Source organism: Cimex lectularius, unplaced genomic scaffold (genome assembly GCF_000648675.2).
Source record: "Cimex lectularius strain Harlan isolate CLEC.00 unplaced genomic scaffold, Clec_2.1 scaffold1, whole genome shotgun sequence".
Lineage (NCBI taxonomy): Eukaryota > Metazoa > Arthropoda > Insecta > Hemiptera > Cimicidae > Cimex > Cimex lectularius.
This window is the reverse complement of record NW_019392813.1, coordinates 4,180,958-4,205,291: the sequence shown is the minus strand read 5'-3', so window position 1 is coordinate 4,205,291 and position 24,334 is coordinate 4,180,958. Positions and strand designations below refer to the sequence as shown.

Sequence of the window (24,334 nt, the reverse complement as noted above, 5' to 3'; positions counted from 1 at the left end):
TCGTAAATGATTGGAATGTCTTTAGCTTATACTGAATAAAGAATGCAATCAAGGACGCTGCCTTGTGAAACACCCTTTTCGGCAGATTGGATGGGGTGGATTTAAACTTATGAACCAAAAATAATTTCACATGCCTTAAAAAAGACCTTATTATCCTTTTTACTTTGTCCAAACCTTCTACTTATTATTAAAATTAAAAAGTTTAATTGATCAATGAAGGTTGTTTTCGATATAAAAATCATGAAGTACTTGCTTAGTATACATTTATCGACCTTAAATGATAAACTTTTATACTTCCTTTTGCACTAAATATCGATTGACGGCGAACATTTGAACAATAATTACCGGGGTTTCGTTCTGCTGTTAAAGTTAACCATAATTTCTAATGATAAATTATATTTAAACAAACCGCCCTCAAACACACTCATCGCGATTATGAAATAAAAATGAGATAATTTTAATCCCTGACGTCTTTAACGTTGCGTCACTTTGATTTCATTGTACTTTTGCCTCTGGAGCTGGAGAGACTATTTTAATAATTTGATTAAACACAACCAAATCATGGGAGTCCAACTTCATTCTTCAATTTTGTTACAAATGGTTTTGTTAAAAAAAGATTCAAACCGTAGTTCTTAGCTTTCCTGAGCCATATATCCTGTCTACACATAAATAAATGCCTTAGGGCATTTAAACAAAAAGCACCTTAATTGTTAATTAACATTATTTACATCAGTTTTTATTTGAACCATTGATGATGCCGATGAAAAGGAAATTAGATTGTAAGGTCTTTCATATCCCCCTAGCACTGTTTTGTTAATTTTCCTAGTTCCATAGTTAGTTTTTAGTTCCTAGTTCCTAGTTCAATTCACTCAATATCTCTTTTAAGACTGGTCATTGACTACTATTCTTTATTAATCTAGATTTTGCCTCCATTGAACGATTAATTTGAAGAAGATTAAAGAGGAGAAAGAAACCGCCTATGTTTCTTTCTCCTCTTTAACCTCAAAATGGGGTCATAGTTGAACATACCCGTGTTGTGTGGTGTTTTCCAGATGCCAGTGACCAGTTTTTTGTCACTATCAATGCTTTGTGTTTTACCCTATCCAACAGTATAAACGTCTTTGCCAGATTTTTCGAGAGTTCTTTAACTTCCATATGTCTGGCACTTCTAGAGTTCGTAAATTTCTTCATTTGGTTTCTATGTAATCATTCTAAAATGATGTTCATGTTGGATTTTGTTATCCTCATTATAGATTCTGGGTCTTACACTAGTCTTCCTCTAAACTCAAGATGTTGTTTTACGAGGTTTTGGAAATTTCGGATGCATTCAACGATTATCCGATAATTTTGTGTGTTTTACGTGCTAATGCTTTTAGGGTTGCTTGGCTGTATGAATCTATGATATTTTAGAAATTGAGGATCGGCGAAACCAAATTGTAGCACATAACCTACACCCTCCGCCGTATCATCTGACCTTCAATCTATAATTATCTCTCAGCAAACAATTAAGTCCGTTATTTCAGATTTTACATCGGCAAAAGACTTACTTGGAACTCCACATTAAATTCAAAAGAATAAAACTGAACAGAGTATGAAATTACTCCCAAGTCTGTAAAATTTCTCCACGTCGTCTGCAGGGTGATGAAGTTGAAATTTAGTCGTCATCGATCATTTTCATCCGCCTATTCTGTGAGTTGTGGCCTATCCTCTGTGTATAGTCAGAAAATCTAGCCTTATTGAAGAAAACTAAGTGAGACCGACTAAGCGAGACAACAAATTTCAACAAGATTCAACCGAGTGTTCCAACATCCAACTCACTCATTCCAGTCTAAAATCATACGAGCCATTGCATAAGCTTGCTTACTAACCATACTATCCGCACAGATTTACAGACCCGATTTGTCCTTGAAAGTGCAAGTTATCGATCCTTAGAAGGACAATGCGGATCTTTAACGTCCGCATTTGGCTGATTAGTCCTTATTGGACGTTTTGATACTCAACTGAGAGCTGACGCACTTCCGAATACGAATGACGGATGTTACAGCCCCAGCGTTGGTGTAGAAGCTGTCCCAGCCCCGAGGGAGACGGAACTCGCTCCCCGCTTGCCCATTCCGAGTGGTTGTGTCCGCATTGAGCATCGAACCGTATGCCTCGCGCAAAGGGCAATCTAGGCCGAAATACATCAGCCTGGTTTCCCGCGCACTCCCTAGATAGAGAAGGCCACTCTATCCCCCAGATTATTAGGGTTTCCCCCAATACCGGATCCGCTACGCCGCGGTTTTGTTTAATGTGGAATTGCTAACCATCCCCTAGAGGGGCACAACCGACCACTATCCATTCCCATCCGCCATTTCTCACGTATTTGAGGACTCCGTCAGGGTAGTCTGAGCGTCCTCTATACGCTTCGATGGTCCGATCCTTAGTATCCCGTGAGGCAGGGTTTATAACGATGGTCATACGCAAGTGCTCGGGCGAAGGTCACAGATAGAACAGTAGCCCCTTCTCTAAGTTCCCGCCAGGTGCGTTGCCACGACCCACTAAGAATCCATTTCCAATGTAGCAGATACTGGACTTTGGAACATTTCTGCTGGTTGTTGTTGATACAGTAGGATTCATGAAACTCAGTGGTCTCTTCCCGACCCCCCTACACTTACATCCCGTACCCTTCCTGACGATCCTCCACGACCAACGCCGAAGCACACTACCCTACATCAGATCCAAACTTATCTATACAGGATTTCAGAACGCATTTGTTCTAAAAAAAGCTAAAAGTACAAACACATCCATAAAACCGTAGACCCTCACCTCGACCTTCTAGTCGGTCATCTTTCATCCCGAACCCTTTTTGTCAATCTTTCAAGGCTAAAACGCCAAGAGGCTTGGTGATTTAGAACATACTGACGTATAGTGCGTAAATAGTGCTGTGATAGTTGCGTAACCAATAGGTTATTTCTCAACGCGCTGTTGATACATAAAAACAAAACAATTGGTTCGTAAATTTTTCTTTTATTCTGATCGGTACAACAGATTGAAGGAACAACGTAATACAAGTCAAGGTGAAAACCAATGAATATTATATACAATAATCCATATATGTTTAGCGGCCATAATTGACCTATTTAATTATTTCAATTAATTATACTTTTTATCTAAAGTCATGGTTGAGGGTTTTACATAAAAATAAGTTATATGTGTCATATTATAAACAATATTAGTCATAGCGTTATTTGTACAGACAAATTCACTCGGCTTATCACATGTTGATTAAGCACAATTGCATTTTTCTCCCCCTTAACTCGAGGTGACTTAATTTTGGACCGAGGGCAATTGAGGAAGATCCTGTGCACGCTTCCTCGAATGTACATAATCGGCGGAGCTACTACTTTTTAAAATAAACTTTTAAAAAAGAAGATCTCGAATAATTATCCATAATTTATATGTATTTATGTAAAACTGCCAGGTTTTGTTCAAAAAGTCAAGGATAAAATTGACATGGTGGAATTTCCCTTACGTGACGTTTGGGACCAATGAACCTTTAGATCCTGTTTGTTTTCATTACGTTCATGGGGATAGGCAAACTTTTCAAGGTGGTCTTCCTTTAAGTCAAGTAGGATTTTTTTTTCATTTGTGTTGGAAGTATCGATCATTATATTACTCAGAAATAAATTGAATCTCAATATGGACTGTACGAAAAAAATTCTATTGTTATCTGTCAAAATTTCGGCTTATTTAAGGGTCATCGTAAAGGTAAAACAATCTTAAAGATTGTTACATTGGCATAATTAAGTTTTAAAAGGTTGGTTTCAAATTTCTTTGAAAACCTTCTGATTCCCAACAATGACTAAGACCGTAACTAGATCCAGATTATTCGTGAATTCTATTATTGCTTCGTCCAATACTCTTCTCAACTCAACTTATGCCATGGTCGAGAAATGTGACAGAAAGTGGGGGTTTTTCTCTCAAAGAGTTGGCGGCCATTTTGTCAATAGTGTTACACTGAGGATGGAACAAGCTTCAGGATTCTTTATAGAATCTGTTTCGGTTAAAGAAGTTTCTGGAAAAAATATAGTCCATTCTCGCTCGCGCGGACTGTGAAACTCATTGCAAGGCAAGGTCAATTGTTTGATAGGTTTTTCTATTTTGAAAGATCGTTAAATAGAGACAAGAGCCCAACGTGCTATTTGAAAGTCAAAGATTCGAGAAACATCCGTAATAAATCAATTTGGAAGCACTGTCGATTTTCCTTAAAGTTCGTTACAGTTATAGAAGCGTGGCGGAATAATTTCCGATCCGAGGGCTTAAACTAATTGGGACTAAAGTACCCGGGTTAATGCTGTTACGTTTTCCGAGGGAGGTAAGAAGGCAGGAAATGTGGGGGAGCCAGTTTAATTGTAAGCCGTACGTGTAATCCTCCGCCTTTCTGAAATTCTCATATTAGCTAAGCTTCTTATTCCAGAAGAGTTACTTGTTTTGCCAACCCTCTTTCATATCATCTCGACCACTTAAACAATCTCTTAAAGCGTCCCCGGTTATTACACACTCCCAAGACCTCCTTTTCCTCTCTGTATTAAAAAATGCCGCACCGAGTGGGCTCATAAAAAGCAAGTGCTCTTGAATTTTAACTTCGTTTTTTCTTTCAAAGTTATTTGATAAAAGTGTTCCTTTTTCCTAGCATGATTGAATATAATTTATTATAAAAATGGTTGACTACAGGCTTTTCCTTACTCTAAGGTTCTCCCTTTTTTTCACGACGTATCAAACTCTTTCAAACTAACTTTATTTATTTATTTATTATCCGCGGTTGAATTGAATTTAAAGAAGATGATACCCATTCTTAGAAATGGGGACTGACTTACTCATTACCATACTAATTGGATAGTAATGATGCCGGAAACATTCTTTACAACATTCTATTGTATAAAGTCTCACCGGATTATAAAGGAGAGGAAGAACCCAGGAGAGCATCAGATACAATGATATGGTACACAGATGGCTCCAAAACAAACGAAAGATCAAGATATGAGCAATCAAGCTCATTAGGGAAGTACACTTCGGTCTTTCAAGCAGAAATACACGCCATCAACGCTTGTGCCCTAGAAAATCTTAAAAGAGGTCACACTGTAGCATGTAACAAAAATAATATCAAAACTCGTCAGTGAATGCATTCAAAATCTCCAAAACCTGGAGAAACACGACAATTTGGTTATATATTGGGTGCCAGGGCACAGAGGAATTTTATGTAATTAAAAAGCAGACACACTAGGCAGAGGAGGATCTGCAAGACTATATAGGCCCTGAACCTATACTTTGGATAACAAAAACAACTATAAAATCCTCCATGGCAGAATGAATCTAAACAAAACAAAAAGAAAAGTGGATAAACTCTAGCGGCGCTAGACAGTACACTTATGATGAAAGAACCCTCACCAAGACTGGCAAACTCACTGCTGCAATTGGGCAGAGCTACACTCAAAGGAGTGATAGGACTACTAACCGGTCACTGGCATCTGAGAAAACAACTACACAACATGGGCATATTCAACTGGCAGATTATGCACTGAGGAGGAGGAAACAGCCACCTATATCATCTTCGAATGCGAAGCAACTGCTCAGTGGAGATTTAACCTAACATACGGAAAAAACTTAGGGAATGAAATTGTAGCAGCGACAGTCAATGACCTGATACTTCTAAGAAGGGGTATTAGGGAACTAGGAAGGTACAATAAGCCAGAAGTTTGCAGTGCCTGGCGGCTACAAATCCCGCTTCCAATATTTTAAAAAGGTAGTTCCTAATAACAGTAAGAATAGAATCTGCAAGACCATACATAGTGGAAGACTATACAATCCCGGGAACATTCTTTACTGCATCCTAGAAAGTCTCAACGTTTTATAAAGGAGAGAAAGGATACAGGAGAGCATCAGATACAATGATATGGTGTACAGATGGCTCCAAAACACATACTGTCAGTAGGAAAACGCTTACTGTGAGTAGGAACTATCTTTTTAAAAGATTCAACAACACTATCACTCCACCATTCATCATTTCTAACTCCACTTCCTATTATCCTCATTAACCTACCATACCAACGTCTAATTGTCAAAAAACCTCTTTGAATGATAAGAAATGCATTTATTTCCATTTAATCTTAATACATAGGACGTCTCGTCGATGTACGGCCTGTTTAAAAAAAACATAGATTAACAATCCACCTTTTTTAACACAAAATGAACAAATTTTTGGTACAAATATTTCTCTTATAAAAACTACAGAAACAATAAAGCCATAATTTATTAAGAAAGACTGGATCCGAAAGTTTTATTCTCGAGGGTAATGAGTTTACTGCAGCAGGGCCGAAACTGTACACTGAAAAGTGAGGGGATCAAATCTAGGCCCGTTCCTACTCAGTTTTCCTTTTATCCAGAACTGAATCTGAAACTAGAAAACCGTTAACACATCACAAGAACTCGAATTAAAAAAAAAAAAAATTAAATATCGAATGCCGAATCGATTAAGTTGTAAGTTCATGACCGATTGGTTACAACGGCGGAAGTTAGAATTTCTAAGAATGGGAAAGCAATTTAACCGCTTTCGTGCCCTGGTCGAATCCCCCTTGACCTGCATTGAATCCGTAATTTATTCTCAATGGACTTAAATACTTAGCAGTTCGGTCAACATATATATTTACAAACCATGGCTTATTGCACCTTCTAATAAATAGGGATATACACTAGAGGAAAAAGTGACCACCCTTAATATTTTTAATTACCTCTTAGACAATCCTCCATTGATTATCTTCCAACAATATTTGGTCCGTTTTAAAGGATTAGAGGTAAATAGAACACAGATAAAATGTCCCACTTGTGTTTACTTGTGATCTTGTAAATAAATATTTGAATAGTAAATCTCTTCTTTGGTTTTTCTGTAAAGCTTCTTTCCAACCATTTACGTTTTAGTGGTCAATTGACCAAGTTACTTCTTTCAATTAATTATTTTTTATTTTATCTTAACCAAGACCTTACATAAAAAGAACTTCTTTCTAACGTTCCGGTATTTTGATTTCTTTTTTTAAGGTATACCATTTTTAAGTTTAAAATTTTATTGAGTGATGGTTTTAAGTGGTCCAGATTCGGCTGGAATCATAGCATTGTTGGAATATGGAAGAAGTCAAGCGTTTATGGCCAGGGTGCTAAACATTCCCAGAACAACTGCCCGAAGGGTCTTGCAAGAAGGCATGGATTAATATTGTAAGTTGCAAGTCTGTTTTTCTATGGCCTGGGCAAAAAGCGACAGCGAAGTTGTATTCACTCGAGGAAATAAAATATGGCGCGCAATTAAAAGTTAACTTTTATCACTGTTAACGCACGATAAAAACTTAATGGTTGAATGTCGTTTAGGACTTGGAAAAAAGACAAAATTACCAACTTCGTCAAACAAACAAAAAATTACGTACAAAATATCTCAGCGTGAATGCCGTTCATTTCATATTCTACGCCTCGTGGATTTTAAATTAAAATTTTTGTCGGTATCATCTCGCCAATTTATATGAAACCCGGATTCAGTTTTGCGCAAATTGTAATAAATGATAGTGCCTTCCCTATTAAAGTAAATCAAAAGCAAAATTAGACTCTAAATGGTCTATTTTCAAGTTGATATTGCTTTCTACATTATTAAAATGTGGAATTTTTAATTACTGCATTAATTAAACTGATATTGACTCTTGGTGATACTGTACATTTAACTCTAATCAATGAATATTTTAGTTATTAAAACTGGCCAGAGTTAGCGTAAACAGCGATGATCTTAGTAACGTCACGGCTTAAGAACGATTTGGGTAAACTTGGTGGTTATCCTGAACCTGTCATCTACCCATACTTCATATATATTTCATAGCTATTGACAAGTTTTTCTAGTCATTGGAGGCAACTTCACCCAAAAATCACAACCCTGACCTTTGCAGATGATACAATGATCCTCTCAAGTAACTCCTCAAATGATCCTGTCGTTCACACTCAAAACCTTCAACTTCACATATTGTTGTCTTGGTGTGAAAATAAAATAATAAAATTTGCCAAATAACCTTCACTCTCTTCCAGGTTACTTCAATCACAACCCCGTCTCACTTGCGGACAACGCGTGGTTATGAAAAGAACTGGCACTTGTTGCTTTATAACAGAATAGTGAAGTTAATATGGACTTCACTCGAAGTGTGGAGTTCGGCCGAAACCTCTCAATCCTTAACCCTCACAAAACTCCGTGCTTCGGATTTTCTATATCCGACGAAAGTACCCATACAGACCTGAATAATCCTTGTGCCCAAGGATCACAAGTTTCATAAATCCCTTCTAACCACCATAAATCCTCCCGTAAACTCTTTGGCCCAGAAGTAGGTATCTAAGAGTCAGCAGTGTAAGACCATTTTTATGTTGGATCAGAAGATTAATTCTTCTTTGACTAAGGTTTTCTGGACGCAATATGCTAACTATAATCTCAATACGTTTGATCCAATTTTTTAATATGAACGGTATATATTATTTATTCTTTCTATGTAAGGTCTTGGTTGAGATAAAAAAAGTCAGTGTCACGAGCGGGATTCGAACCACCGTAGCCACTTCACAAGCCACTGAGAGTCCAATTCTGATTACACGACATTTGAAAATGGCAAAAAAAAGGGAAAATTCGTACGAGGATCGAAGTCACGATAGCTCAAGTGGAAGAGTAGCGTAATTAGCCGAAGGTCGTTCGAATCCCGCTCGTGACACTGACTTTTTTTATCTCAACCAAGACCTTACATAGAAACAATAATTAATTGAAAGAAGTAAGTTGGTAAATTGACCACTAAAACGTGAATGGTATATATTATGTTAGGTTGGGACATCCTAGTGTTCCTACAGACATATGTCCAATGGAGTCAACATCAATACTTATCACAACTAGTTTGTCTCAAGTAAGCATATTAAGCCCTTAACTAAATTCATATTACACACAAGCCCAGATTACAGATTCGCACTTACTAAAATCCTTCCAATTCTTGCTCCACAGCTCCAAGCTTCTGGGCTCTTCATTCCAGTCGTGGACACTTTCTATGAGGCTTAGAAAACAGAAAGATCTGTCATGGAGTATATCGAGATTCGACAAAAGTAAAGAATCACCTCCTTGACAATTTCTATACAGTGATCCGCTCATATTTAACCATGCCGAGTCAACATCAAGTTGTCAAGCAACCTCCAACAAGCGGTGAACAGCTTCGAACCCCTCTTGCTGGCAGATGGGATTCGTTTTCACAATACGAAGTCAGGTCGCTTGTTTACCTGGGAGATTTAATGCCCTCCTTACGTAACACATATTATTAAGAGCAAAACTAATGAATCATAATTAAATAATTTTTATTAAAACTTATTTGGAGATCGTGAGATGGGGTATGGTGTGACGTAGGTTTTATAAAAACCTTTATCGTGCCAACGTCATCGTCAGAGCCAGGGATTTATAAACATTGTTTAAATTTGTATGGTGTTTACTGACCTTTAGCCAATGATTATTTGGAGATAGTGAAGTGCGGTCTGGTGTGTGACATTGATTTAATTGAGATAAAAAGTCAGTGTCACAAACGGCGGGATTCGAACCCACAACATTCGACTAAATACGCCGCTACTCTACCCCGAAAACTAATGAAATGTAATAAGCAAAATGAAGTACTTCACTAAAGCTCTCCGCGGTCATTTCATTTGCCGCCGAGAATCAAATAGATTACACGACATTTGAAAAATGGCAAAAAGGAGGGAAAACTCATAAGGTGGGGTTGAGATGGGAAGTTAGTGTCCGAGTGGATCGAAGTCACGATAGCTCAAGTGTTAGAGCAGCGTCAAAGGTCGTGGGTTCGAATCCCGCTTGTGACTTTTTATCTCAACTAAAACCTTAATTAATTGAAAAGAATTTATTTGGTCAAGTTGACCACGAAACCTAATAAAATGTAATTACAAGAGTTAGCAAGAACGGTCGGACACGTGTTGACGAGAGATCCCCTGTCCGTAGCTTCACTGTTAGACAAAATAAAATAATCGATAAATCGTCTGTCCAAAACAAATATAATTTAGCATGGGACGAGAACATCTTTCAGCCGAAAATTTTGTTTTCAATCAATGGAAATACCCCGGTAAGTATTATTTCAGTCAATTCCATTCATTGTTCACTGCAGGACGGACTAAATGCATTTATCGAGGGGAAGGGACTTGCATTATTGAAAAGAATGAGTCATTCCAGTTGATATGTGTTATCTCGCTCCTCCATCCACAGATATCGAGCTCCGAGCATTTCAAGTTTATTTATTTTTTGTCAAACTACGACAGACACGTCAAACCGAAGAAAAAGGAAGAGGTTGGTATAACAAGTATTCAAGAAAATTGGGGCTTTTATTTGGACAAAATAGACAGAAAATCGTGAAACAAACAAAAAATCATATTTGTTAAAGAATAAAGAATAATATAATTTTTTTTAAATTACTAACTTATTTAAATTCATTAACTAATTTAATTGTTTAAATACATGGTTCGAATAATTGTCTAACGATTAAGTTTTCCTGTCGCGTATTCGGTTAATTAGTTTATACACGTGTTTAATCACAATTGGAATGTCCAAAGCATAATAAAGTTTTATTAAATTGCTGATGGCAATCAATGGAAAACGCCCAAACGGAATCAGAGTTAATTAATCACATGTGCGGACGTATCCGACAGGAAAATACTGTTCATTCCAACCGTCCTGGACGGTTTTGAAATTCCGCGGGCTAACGAAGTACGTCAACGTCAAGTCCTGGAAAACTGGCTAACAAGCAACAATTCAGACGAAACTTTTTCGTTACAAAATTTGCAATAAGCGAAGTATGCTTAGGGCATTGACTGTTCAAGCTAGACAGACCTAAGTGCAGAGGAGCATATCGTATTGTATATATATATATATATTTTTTTTTTTTTATTCGATCGTACACAAGCAAAAAGTAATAAAATTACAGCTTTGTTAATTGCTTTGTGATTTTACTGAAATATATTATTGGCAATAATATAAAACGACAAAGATTTAACAGTTCATCAATTCTTTCATATAAAAGCCATTCATTTCAGACAATCAACCTGTACGATTGGCCCCGGGGAACCGAAATTCGAAAAACCCGTCAAAGTTTGCCCAATTAAAGAATTGTGGGTAATATAAATTTGGTGAGCGCGAGAAAATCTTCCCATTTCACTGAGAGACCTATTTTTCTCGTCTCTAGTGACTATCCTTTTTACAAAATTAAAAAATCTTTAAATAATCAATTATTAGTTAGTTAGACAACTAATTAGCCATACAAAAAATAGTCTTCTCGCGACCTATTTAAACGGCCAAATAATAATTGAATTATGTGTAGATTTGTCGAAAGTAGTGCATATATTAACATTACAATACAAATTAATACAATTAAATCTCATTTTTCTAAGAACAACATCATCTCACGACATGCACAATCTGTTTAATATGATTGTGCATAATATTTTCTTACCCTATACAAAAATAAAAGACCAATATAAATAATCTTGAACTACATGCACTACAAAAGCAGAACAGCCGTATTTTAATTTAATTTAATTTTTTATTAATTTCTCGGTCCTTAGGTCACATTGACAAGAACTCTAGTACATTCTCTAAAATATTTTTCCGAAGTATAAAAAACAGTTTCATTACAATCTGTGACAATTTGATGTGCTTTTACCTGAGCTAATATCATCCAAGTATTCCTCAACTGTATAAAATTAATTAGGTATCGAACTCTCACCTGAAACAAATATTACTTTTGTTAACAGAGCTCATTTTACTAATTATTTTATTTGATTAATGAGTTTAATTGCCAAAGCACACTGAAAGAACCCATTCATGCCCAAGGGATTATTTTAATTTTTAAAAAATTGTTTTGTTTTAATTTCTTGCCCCTTAGGACACATTAGCAAGAACTCTAGTACATTATCTAATACATATATTATTTCCCAGTACGAAAAAAAGTTTCATTAAAATCTGTGACAATTTGATGTGCTTTTACCTGACCTACCATCATCCAAGTATTTCTCAACTGTATAGGATTAATTAGGTATCGAACTCTCACCTGAAACAAAATTATTTTTATCAACACGGCTCATTTTACGAATTATTTTATTTTATTAACGAGTTAAATTGCTAAAGCATACTGAAAGAACGTATTCATTCATGCCCACGGGTTAATTGGGGCTAACCTCTCATAGAAACGACAGACCTATTTCTAGGCAGGTAAGCAACTGTCCTCGGTAGTATAGTGGTCAGTATCCCCGCCTGTCACGCGGGAGACCGGGGTTCGATTCCCCGCCGGGGAGGTTAATTTTTTCTTTTTCTATTATTTTTTTACTATTTTAAAATTGCATTGGTTTCTATAGTCTATTTTGGCCTTTTCATAGACATTAATTTTATTCCCCTGCCATATGATTTGTGTTTGGCGCATTCAATTTCGAAAAAACAAGGAAGCAAGGCAAGGACAAAAAGATCTTTTTAAAATATCTTCCAATTTTCAAGGTGTACACGACATTATCTAGAAAACCTTTGAATAATCGCAACTAGTATGAGTAACGCTTTATAAATTACCTATTCAAGGACTAAAAAATAATTACTGCCATAAGCTACCAGTTATTTTTTTTTCAACTTGGTTTCTGTATTTAAATGCAGTTGTCAGTACAAATAAAAATACCGATGTGAACCATCGAGATGCTTAATCAAATAACCTTCACTGGAAATGAAGATCTTGTAAGAAAGGTAACAACTGTTAATGTTCATGGACAATTTTCTTTTCTTTTAGATTTTGTTTTGGGTGTCGGGGTCAATTCCCCATCTTCTGCTAAAACTGGTTTTTTTGGTTTTTTTAATTGGAAAAATTACATTTTATCCATACAATTTTTTAATTTTTATTATAGTTTCTAGCTGGAGATGAGGAATTGACTGCGAAACGTCCACATAAATATATATTTTTTAAATAAAAAACTTATTTTTCATAGAGTTTATCGCCTGTCTGACTTGAGTTTTTTTTAAGTAAACAGTAAAGTAAACAAAAAACTTTGCTTCTAAAACCAAGTATTTAGGTGCCAAAAACATAGAGTCAAAGATTACAAAAAAGTGGTGGCCAACAATAATTATAATTCTTAAGCTAAAAGAAATGGGGTTTGTCATATTGTTTTTTGTTTGTTCATTGTTTTTCTATATATTTAAATAAGCACAGAAAGTACAAAAAATAATGAATACATACTAAGAATATAAATTCACTAATTTCGTGGTCCGCTTGACCAATTAATATATTACAATTAATTAAGGTTTTTAGTTGAGAAAAAAACCTTAATTAATTGTTCTAAGAATATATACACAGAATAAACAAAAATATACACATAAGCCAGAAAACAGGGCTGTTAACAAAAAATTGGTAGATAGATAGATAAAAAGCTTGAGTTGTAAATATCTATTAGGCCATACGCAAGTTTATGGTTTTGACTTGGTTTTCCCTGTCCTAAGTTAAGTTCCTCTTTTTTGAAAGCAAACAGTACAATAAATTTAAAAAACTATACACCTAAAGAAAATATTATTCTAAATACATATAATCCTAAAAATTACTTAGGTGTCAAAAACATAGATTCAATTAATACAAACATGTTGTCAACAATAATTATATTTATCCATTTATGTTTAGTGGTCTAATTAACCAAATTACTTATTTCAATTAATTATGCTTTTTATGTAATGGTTCGAATCCGGTCCTTGACACTAACTTTTTCATCTCAACCAGGCCTTACATAAAAACAATAATTAATTGAAATAATTATATTATTTAATTGAAAATATGCTTATTTCTTTGTTAATTGTTTTTTATATATTTAAATAAACCCAGAAATTAAAGAAATTCAAAAATCCAAATTAAACCCAAAACAAACAGAAATGCACGTATAACCAAGAAAGTTTGGAAGTTAACTAAAACGTAATAGATGTATAGAGCTTGGTTTTTAATTATACATTACTCTTTTTTTTTTTCACAATAATATGACTACAATTTTAAACATATCCCTACAAACAAGTGATTAGGTACCACAAACATAGATTCAACGAATAATTTTTAAATTAAAAAATTGTTTTTTATATATAATTAAATAAACACAAAAAGGAGAAAAAATTAAAACTAAAATATAAATACATAATAAAAACAGAACAAACAATAATACACCTATTACAAGGAAACTCTGGCAGTTAATTAAAAAGCATTATATAGATACATAAAAAACCGGATGTTTAAATATATATTACTGTATAATTTTTTTTAACAGTACAACTTATCTGTCCATGTTTTCATACTCTGTCTGAATTGAGTTACTTTTTTTTAAAGTAAACAATACAGTCATTTAAAAATTATACCTAGAAACAATTGTTTAGCAAAATCAGATTGAAAGATCACCAAAAAGTGGCGAATAATAATAATTAAAGCCGTAAATTAAACAATTTATTTTCTTATGTATTTAAATAAATACAGAAAGCAGAAAAAAACATACTGACTACAGAAAAACAAAAATCTGCATATTACCGAGAAGATAGGGAAGTTACTTAAAAAGTGATAGATTACTAAACACAGAACAATAAACATACATATAAGCAAGAAAGTAACGTAGTTAAAAAATGATAATAGATAAATAGATAGATAGACAGATCGAATGATTGATTGATAAAAAGCTTGGTTTATAAATATTCATTACTCCATAAATAAATTTTTTTAATACAAAGCTTATTTGACATAGTTTTCCCAGCCTCGCTGAGTGAAATTCTTTTTGTAAAGTAAACATTACAGGAAAAAAATAAAAACTCTATTCATAGAAACAATTGCTTAGGTGCCAAAAACATAGATTCAAAGAATATAAAAATGTGTCCCTTAATAATCAAATGAAACTTAATTCAACAACAGAGATAATAATATGAGACTTAAAAGTTCTCCTCGTGATACTGCAATTCCTTGGTAGGAAAGGATCCATCTACGAACATAGCAGCAATATTTGACAATAACGTAACTTTCATTCCTCATGAATATAATGGTCTAATTATAAGCTTAATTTTGATATCTCAAAATTAAATAGCCAAGTAAGTGATTTTTATTGGACCTTTTACAACTGTAGAGTCAGAAAGAGCCAATTTTCTTCTTCGTATAAAATTAATGGGCCTTTTCCATCAAATCTTTCAACAGCTCTTTATTCAAAATCACTTTACCAATGGTATCAATCACTATCTAATGGTTCTTTTCCAGGTCTGTTTTGCCTTAGAACACGAAACTCACCAAAAGATCTAATTTCTTATCATCGTTTAGAAAGTACGATATCGTGGATAAAATCGGTCCAAAACACCATCGACCGAGGAATCACATGAAAATAGCTATTCAATTAAAAGAATTGCTTCCCGAACTCTTGCCAATCGGACTGATTGCTGCCGGTTTCCCTTTCTCCGATTCGTCATCAATAACATTGACGAAAAGTCGAAGGGGTAGCCGGACGCCTCGCAGGCCCCTCGACTAGTGACAAATAGAATCTGGCGGGACCGGCCAGGACATTAATCGGCAACCACATTCATCAATCGGACATCACAATGGAGAATGAGCTTACTGTTATAGTGGCTTGAACCGTAGCCTAGATAGTAATTCAGAAGATAATATCATACGAAAACTAATCTAACTAAGCGCTGAGTTTCCTGGGCAATGAATTTGAAAGAAATGTACGACCTGACGGGTAATTGTCGTAAACAGCATTGATAAGTTTTACAAGTTAATACATGTTTCCAATTTTTTTCAATATTTTTAAATAACGTTCGTAAGAATTGGACAATTAGAATCAAATAGTTTTAGAAATTTAAGATTAATAAAAGATTTTATTTGCGGTATTTTAGGCAATATTTTAAGTGATGGAGTAATCTCTTAAAGATCGGGTGAGTGGCTTTTGCGTGAAAGAATGTTCATGAGATAGACACGCTCACACACACAGAGAAAGAGAGAGAATGAGAGAGAGAGAAAAAAAATTAAACTTTCTGATATTGTTGATTGTTGCCTTGTTACTTGGCATTAAACTTCAGAAAGAGATTGAGATTGAGACTGAGATTGAGTGAGAGAGAGAGAGAGAGAGAGAGAGCGAATAAGAGAGAAAATTAAACGTTCGTTTGGTGTGATTTCGTTGATTTTGTTGGTATGTTGCTTTGTTAGTTGACAGTAAACACCAGAGAGAGAGAGAGAGAGAGAAACTTAAACGCTCCCAGGTGTGATTCGCTGATTTTGTTGGTATGTTGGCTCGTTACTTGACAGTAAACACGAGAGAGAGAGAGAGAGAGAGAGAGAGAGAGAGAGAGAGAGAAACTTAAACGTTCGGAGGTGTGCAGGTGTGATTTCGCGGATTTTGTTGGTATGTTGCCTTGTTAGTTGACACTGAACTCAAGAGAAAGATTGAGACAGAGAGTGAGCGAGTCAGTGAAAGAGAGAGAGAAAGACAGAAAGAGAAAGAGTGAGAGGAAGAGAGAGAGAGACTTAAAAATTCGTCAGGTTTTATTTCACGGATTTTGTTGGTGTGTTGCCTTGTTAGTTGACCCTAAACTCGAGAGAGGGAGAAACAGAAAGAGAGATAGAGAAACAGAAAGAGAGAGAGAGGGAAAAACAGAAAGAGAGAGAATGAAAGAGGACGAGAGAATAAGTGAGAAAGAGAGAGAATGAAAGAGGACGAGAGAATAAGTGAGAGAGAGAGAGAGAAAGAAAGAGGAAGAGAGAAAAAGAGGGTCAGAAGGAAAAACAAATGAAACAGAGATAAATCATAGACAGAAAAAGCATGATTGATTTCTACCAAAATACTAAACATGAAAAGAAATGAGAAAATTAAATCGTTTAGCATTTTTCAATTAAAAATTATAACCAGCGTTGTTGGTACAAGACTCCTCGTGCTTAAAAAATATGAAAGAGAGAGAGAGAGAGAGAGAGAGAGAGAGAGAGAGAGGGACGGAGTCAGTGAGATCTAATGTGAATGGCAAAAACTGACCTTTTATATTTTAAACAGAGCCATTGTTTCTACTTTCCTTGCACATGTGACTGATTTTTCTCACAAACGTTGATCATTAATCAAAATAAAAATCTAGAGAATTTTTCAAACCTTTGGGATTTTCTCAACCCCGAGATTAAACCGAGGGTTTGAAGTCAGAAGAAACGACGATACACTTGCTAACAAACGGTCAGCACCACTCCCTCCCCCATCGAGACAAGGTGGTCCGGAGCATAAACATCACCAGGGAAGTACACGCAGGAGGCAGGGGTGAGAAAAGCACCGAATAAAGTACAAAAAGAGGGATACGGCTTTAAATTAATAAATCTACAATGTTTACTATCGTATTTAACTCTTCTGATGTTATTTAATAACTATGGGTTATTTGTATTTTTTTTTAAAGAGCAGATACTTCCAGATCTACAAAACTCTGAACTATAATTGACGCCCTCATTTCCTAAAAATGTATCAATTTATTCTATTTGTTGGATTTTTTTTATTGTACAAATTCAATGAAGTGGCGTTTAATACACTTGGAAAGATAACATAAAGAAATTCCAATTCGGACGTTCACCAGATTAATCAAACTTCTGCATCTCTTCTGTACACTTTCTTCTTGAACATAGCATAAATTCAAAAAAACATTCTCAACATGTATCATTTAGTTCTACAGAAACAATGACGATAATTATTTGAGAAACGACGCACTAAACAAGTTAAACGCCTTGTTATCGTCTGCTGTCTTGTCAACCAAATAATTACACACTTGACCTTTAAAAAAATCTTAAGTTTTACAAAAACTGGAATTATTTTCAAAATATTCTATGAAACTACAGAAAATGAAAATATTTTGTAAATGTTTGCTTATTTATTTTAAGATCTTTAACGCTTATTTTTCCTGTATTCAAGTAGAGGTTGGAGACGAGGGCCCGTGGAATTTAAAACCGCCCCCTTAATGAGGAAAACAATCATCAATCAAAAGGGGGAACCACGAAGTGAAGCCACGGTTAATTTCGCCCGAGATAGTAGAAAACAAATCGACTTAAGAGCGGAAAATCGACCAGAAGCTTAAACTACCTCCACGTATTACTTAGAAAGGCAGCCTCCGAAGTTCAAGTTGTTCGATTCGGTTGGGATATTAAAATCAATAGATGAAAATATCGGTTCAACAACCTTTCATATGATCGGATTTAGCATTAGAAATTACGTAAATTATAATCAACGATTCAATATAGAAAATGAAATACGGCTCAGACTACTGATGACAACTTGTTATCCAAATTTACCGCAAGAAATATATATAAAGAAATTAATATTAAACTCCAGGGGAAATTTTCTGGAAAAGATATCACGTCTTGTGTTTCTTTGTTGAGTCTGATTGTATTTATTAGCGAGAATGTGCAATGGAGAAGGTCGATGGAGGAATATTGGGTTCCGACCGACTCACAGTTTGATTGGTTATATACAAGGAGGAATATCGAGTACTCCACAACCTTAACTGAGTGAATGGCATGTAAATAAGATGTACTTAAGTGCTTAAGAGTGAGTGAGAGTGTCAACGGGCTTTGGTTTTAGGAGGTGATTGCGTTGAAGGCTGCAATGACCAATGACGTAGCTGTTGGAAGCCCCAGAGCCCTCGGCTGCTTATATAAATCACTCTAGAAAAAATGTCATGAAAAAATACCATGAATATCAGGTATAATTTGCTGACCGTAATACAATAATTTAACTAGGTAAAAGTATTAACAGGACGTTTTTGGAAGCAATCCAAAATTTACAGTACCATTGATAATATTAACTGATGCATTCTTTACAAAATGTGAACCACCTCTACATAAGTTAATGTATAAATATAGCAATAGGGTTTATTATGCTAAGAATGTAATAAATTAACCATCAAATTTTTAACTATAAGCATGTTGTAGTATACAGCTAGCATGTGTTCTGAGATCTAGTTGGAATGTCAATCTAGATGGCATTGGTAAAAAACACCGGAAAGATATTCCTGAGTTAAACTTTAATTATTCTATTAATTAACATTATACCTGTATTGTACTAAAGTCTAATAAAAAACATTATTGGAAAACTCAGCATAATGGTGGTATGTCGACTAGAATGGGTCGTAAGATCTGGACGTGATGTCGATCTAGATGGCACCGGTAAAAAAACACCAAATGATAGTGGCTAGTAATAAACTTTAATAATTTTATTACTTAACAATGTATATATTAAATTGAATGAAACAACCTTATTGAGGGACCCCATCGTGATGGTAGTGTGGTGGCGTTAGATCTACACGGCATAGCGATTTAGACGCCGCCGGGAAAGAAAAAATATTTGGCCAACGTTATTGATAGGGTCTAGCACCCAGCTAGTTTACAATGGTGACCGAAATACATCGGCCTGTTCTCCCGCGTACTCCCTAGATAGATAAGGCCACTCTATCTCCCTGAGTATAGGGGCTCCCCTAGCGTAGAAACTTCATGGAACGCCCCCCGGCAGCGGTTTAGTTTAAGTGGAATTGCTAACCTCACCCTAGATGAGCACCGTCTAAAGTCTCTCATCGAGCTCAGCCTACATCTGCCGTAGGCTCAGCCTAGGTGGTCCGATCCTTCGCTTCCCCAACGGTACCACGCCGGTCATACGCACAACAATGCAAAGCATACTCGAGTCAGAGACACCGATTCACTACCCGTTTCCGTTCTCTTACTCACGCATTGGAGGGACTAATCAGCATGACCATCGTGTCCTCACGCTTACACGCTATCGTCCGGTCGCAACATCTCCGTAAGGCCGGGAGTAATTACGCTGGCCATACGCAAGCTTCACGAAGGTCACAGATAGAAGACAGCCTCTGTCTAAGTTCCCGCCAGGGGCGTCACCACGAATCCATTCCCAGTGTAACTAGGGCTGAATTTGGACTGTTTAGTTACCCCGTGGTACAGACAGCCATACACCCTCCCCCGTCTATGCAGACAGGATCTAGTGCACTGGCCCTCATGTGACTCTGCTAAGGCACACGCCGCCCATGCCGACCCTAGGCCGACACGAGTACAGCTTGTGCTTTAGAGAGGTTGCCACGCCTTCTGGGCTGCACCTTTATTTTGTTCCCGGATACCCCCCTTGCAACCAAGGGTTAGGAGGGGTCACAGGATAGAATGAAGGAACTCGGTTTGAGAAAAAGGGCCGTGGATGAGAACACGAGGTGAGCCGTTTCGGGGTCTTGAGTCTCAAACTACACAATACCAACCGTCGTCGTCGTAGTTCCACACATAGTGGGCCACGACTCCCAGGGTCGGTTTCGTCAACGAACTGATCCGATCCTGCATCCAAAAGTTCCATTCCAAGATCTCGATCCCAACTCTATGCTCTTTCCATACTTTCCCATCCTGAGAATCCGCCACGTCGCTTTTAACGACGATGAACTTTTTTCCCCTTAATATTTTATATTGATTGCCAATCTCGCTGTTTCTCATAAAATTTGCCCACCATGTGCAGTGCTGTGTAATTTGTATTTTTATACACGCTAAAAATAAATTAAATGACTTATATTTATAAATAAAAAGGAACACGCCTTTCACTCTTGCAATGTCTGACCACAGGGCAACCAATATGGTGACAAATCAAACAATAACTTTTAACCAAAAAATCCACCAAAAGGTTATAAACAATTTTATATAAAGTCAGAATAAGCACAATGTCGAATGTCAAAAATAGCCCTTTTCTTATTTCCAGTGGTTGTAAATTCGTAAATAAGGTTTTTCCGGATGGCGAGGGCCTGGGGTTTGGGGTTCCACTGTAAAGAAATTCGTTTCATATCCAAATTTAATGATACCACAGGGGAAGAAATAATAGTTATTGTCCGTGAAAGTAGCGTCTAGGGGAAGTCGCCCTTGTGCTGGTCTTTGATATTCATTGCTTTGAGAATTATTAATCCATGTGGTCGACTGTTAATAATTTACGAACAATCATAAACCAGCCTAATTTACATTCAGCTAACTCCGGGATGATAGACAAATTCGAAAAGCAAAGACTACAAAACTACAAACTTGTAAGACAAAGTTAATATGAAAAGGTGAGAAAATAGTTAAATTGCAAAACAGAGAAATAATTATAAACTTTTTAATTTGCCTATAATTAAATACGACTACAGAAGATACCTTAAATACAGAAATTGACCCTAATTGGCTTACATAAAATATCATTTAACCGCGTTGAATCTATGAAGTTTTCCCAATTTATCTTTTAAAAAATCTTTTAGCTTCATTCTCTCCTAAATACGAGATATTTTTTTAGTCTTGTTACAGCAGGCACGATGAAAGGCTGTGCATCAACTTCGTCACAAAGGGCTTCGAGACTTAGGCAAGTATAGACAATAATGGAGTTTCCATTTGATCTTCCACATTAACATTCGTAATCCTTTTTGATCTACCTTGATTCAATTAGAGTAGTTCAAAAGGTTCTTTAAAAGTTAACTTAATCAAAAGTATTTAGTGTTTTTAAGTTTATATAATGTGATTATAATCAAGGATAGGGATAAAAGAGGCGGCCACAAGGTGTTCTACGCCTCCCCTGAATAGATCTATTGTACTCCCCTATTTTTTATAATTTGTTGGCCAGCTTCAGGTTGTTAATCAACGTCCATAGCCTTCCCAGCGGTTCCTTAATGTAGGATCTTGCTTGTAGTTTTTCTTATTCTAGCTTCAAGAACCTGCACCTACATAGAACCTTCACAGAAACATAAAATGTGTTCTGCGTTCTCCTCCTATTCCTGGCAGTATCTGCACAGTTTTTATTTTGTCTGTACTCCTCTCCGGTGCATGTGCTTTCTTAAGTGGCAATGTCCTGTCAGGAGTTCAACCAAGATCCTGGTTCGCTTGCGGTTGCCTTCCAGTAATTATTTTGTAAGTGTTCCGGATGATTTTTCTATGAATCTCTTCGAGTGCTTCAAATGTGGTATTGTCCCACCAGGTTTTGGACCCATTCTGCATCTATTTTAAGACACATCGTCTTCTGTGGTAGTAAGCTAAGTCACAGTAGGGCTCAGGATCAGAGAATCCAAGTTGGCCCCCTTTTTGGCCAACATCAACCTTTTCAAGGCTTGTAAGCCCATAGTGCCCAGGACCCATGCCAGGGTCAGGTCATTATTGTCACTGACTTCCATCAGGGCTGATTATAATCAGACACCTCTGGGCTATCGGGGGCTGCGACGGTTAACGTAGTTCGATGGCTCATCAAGGCCTTGTTCACAGCTTCCTTTTTTTCAGATATTTCACCGGAGGAAAATATTTAAATTCAGGGCCGCTGGATTCGAACCCTGGACACTAAGGCCCTGTTCGTACCGAAGTCTAGAGGAAGTGCGACGCGACAAAACTCTAGGCTGTCGCAACAATAATAATAATTTATTTCCTAAAGATTGGTCCCATACAAAAAAATATATGCAAGTATTATAAGTATTTACAGCTTTGAATTATTTCTTTTCGTCAGCCGGAGGTTGACTGATAAAATTTGTTTTCTATTTTTTCCTTCTTTCGCCTTCTTTTCTCTCGACAGCATATGAGAATGTTTCATAGAAAGATATAGAAAGCAAGAGAGAGACTTTTTTTTACGAGCTCAACTAAGAGTCGCCAGAATCGCCTGGTGACAGCAGGTGGGTCGACTAAGTTTATACTGGGATACTCAAGTCTCTGAAATATTGAGATACTCGGCGACCAAGATGCACGTCATATGTAATAGATGGTGTAATTAAATCTGGCAAGGGGTACTTCAGCAACGGCATGGATACTAGAGGGCTCGACCAAGGCGTGCGCAATGAATGAACAAATGTTCAATTTAAAATGTGTGGCAGATGTGGAGAAATTTTTGTTATTACACAATTACAAGCTGAATATATAGTTTTTTCAATGTAAGGGTGTACCCACAACTTTCTCACTTTTCTCGTCCTGTACCAGGTATGCGTATTCCAGTGAGAGTAGGCCCTAACTCCCAGAGTCTCCGCGGTAATTTGGGCCGCCATTCTATTAATTATTTTCGTTTTCCTTCCCTATTAATTTTAATCCTTTTTTTTATATTTTATATTTTTATTTTTTTTAAATTGGGAAAATCTTCTAAGTAACAGAAGGATGGATTCATAATTTAGTTTTAATGTTTTTGCAACAAGAGTTGGAAAAAGTCTCTCTATTGTTATTATTTTACCGGGGGAGGGGTACCAGCCCTGAGGATCAAAGGGCTGCTGCCGGCTCAGTCCACGATCTTTAATGTTTGAAGGCGGTCATCTCTCTGTTATTTGTCGATTGGGGATTTTCATTCCTCACACCAAGCGATCCATCAATTGTCGTTATCATAATCAACATCAACGAGATCGTGGTGTTGGATTTTCTCTACCGAAAACGGCTGACAGACTAGTTAAATTCAGACTCTTTTACCCAGTTTAGTCATCAGCCTTCGTTCATCGTGCGCCCCTTCAGTTCTCGTAGAAGACGGTGGTTGAGGACCAGCTCTAAGTCGTAAAATCCGGCCAAAAAAAGGACATTTTCGACAGGTGGATTCATCGCTTACCTCGTGGAAATTTCGTCGAGGTGGACTCATATTTAACTCGGATTTGATTTTCTAGGAAATATATTGTAATTTGATTTATTTCATAAAAGGAATCACCATTTTAAATTAACTTTAATCTGCAGGTATATACATATTTGTTTGCATGCTAAAGAATACGAATTTTTTTAAATATTTTCTTTTGTATTGTACAGGGAGAGTTTCTCCATTTCAATTTCCCTTTTCTCTTTGTTGCTTGTTTCTTGTCAATATCATTTCTTCAATAAATTCGTGGTTTTTCCTAATCTTTAAATTTACGTCGTTCGTTTCTATATTCTTTATCACTTTCCTTTTCCCCCTTTTCTCCAGCGACGGTGACCGGCATTGTTGAAACGGAGGGGTGGTTGTGTGAGAAAGACGAGCACCCCCCTTTACAACAGGTATAAAATTTTTACCTTACTTTCCAAAAGAGATGCCTCGTTACGCATCCTCTAGAGTTCGAGTTCGAGTTCGAATCCAGCGGCCCTGAATTTAGATATTTTCCTCAGGAAAGATATCTGAAAAAACGAAGCTAACAAATTGAGATAAATCATACCTAATTACCTACATCCATTGATGCGAGGGTTTTAGTTTGGAATTTAGCTCTATGTTGTACAGCTATTTTAAATCCTGCATCATCAACAATTCTGTTTAACATTTTCGAACATCACAGTTCACT

The 24,334-nt window shown here is 36.3% G+C and overlaps 1 protein-coding gene and 1 non-coding gene across 2 annotated transcripts in view; one reads left to right on the top strand and one right to left on the bottom strand.

The window, feature by feature from the left end:
- Positions 1-24,334, bottom strand: part of LOC112127381 — a 683,298-nt gene that overhangs the window by 570,783 nt on the left and 88,181 nt on the right. The gene's annotated exons all lie outside the window — the stretch shown is intronic.
- Positions 12,301-12,372, top strand: Trnad-guc. The gene has a single exon. It is a non-coding gene; the product is annotated as a tRNA-Asp (tRNA).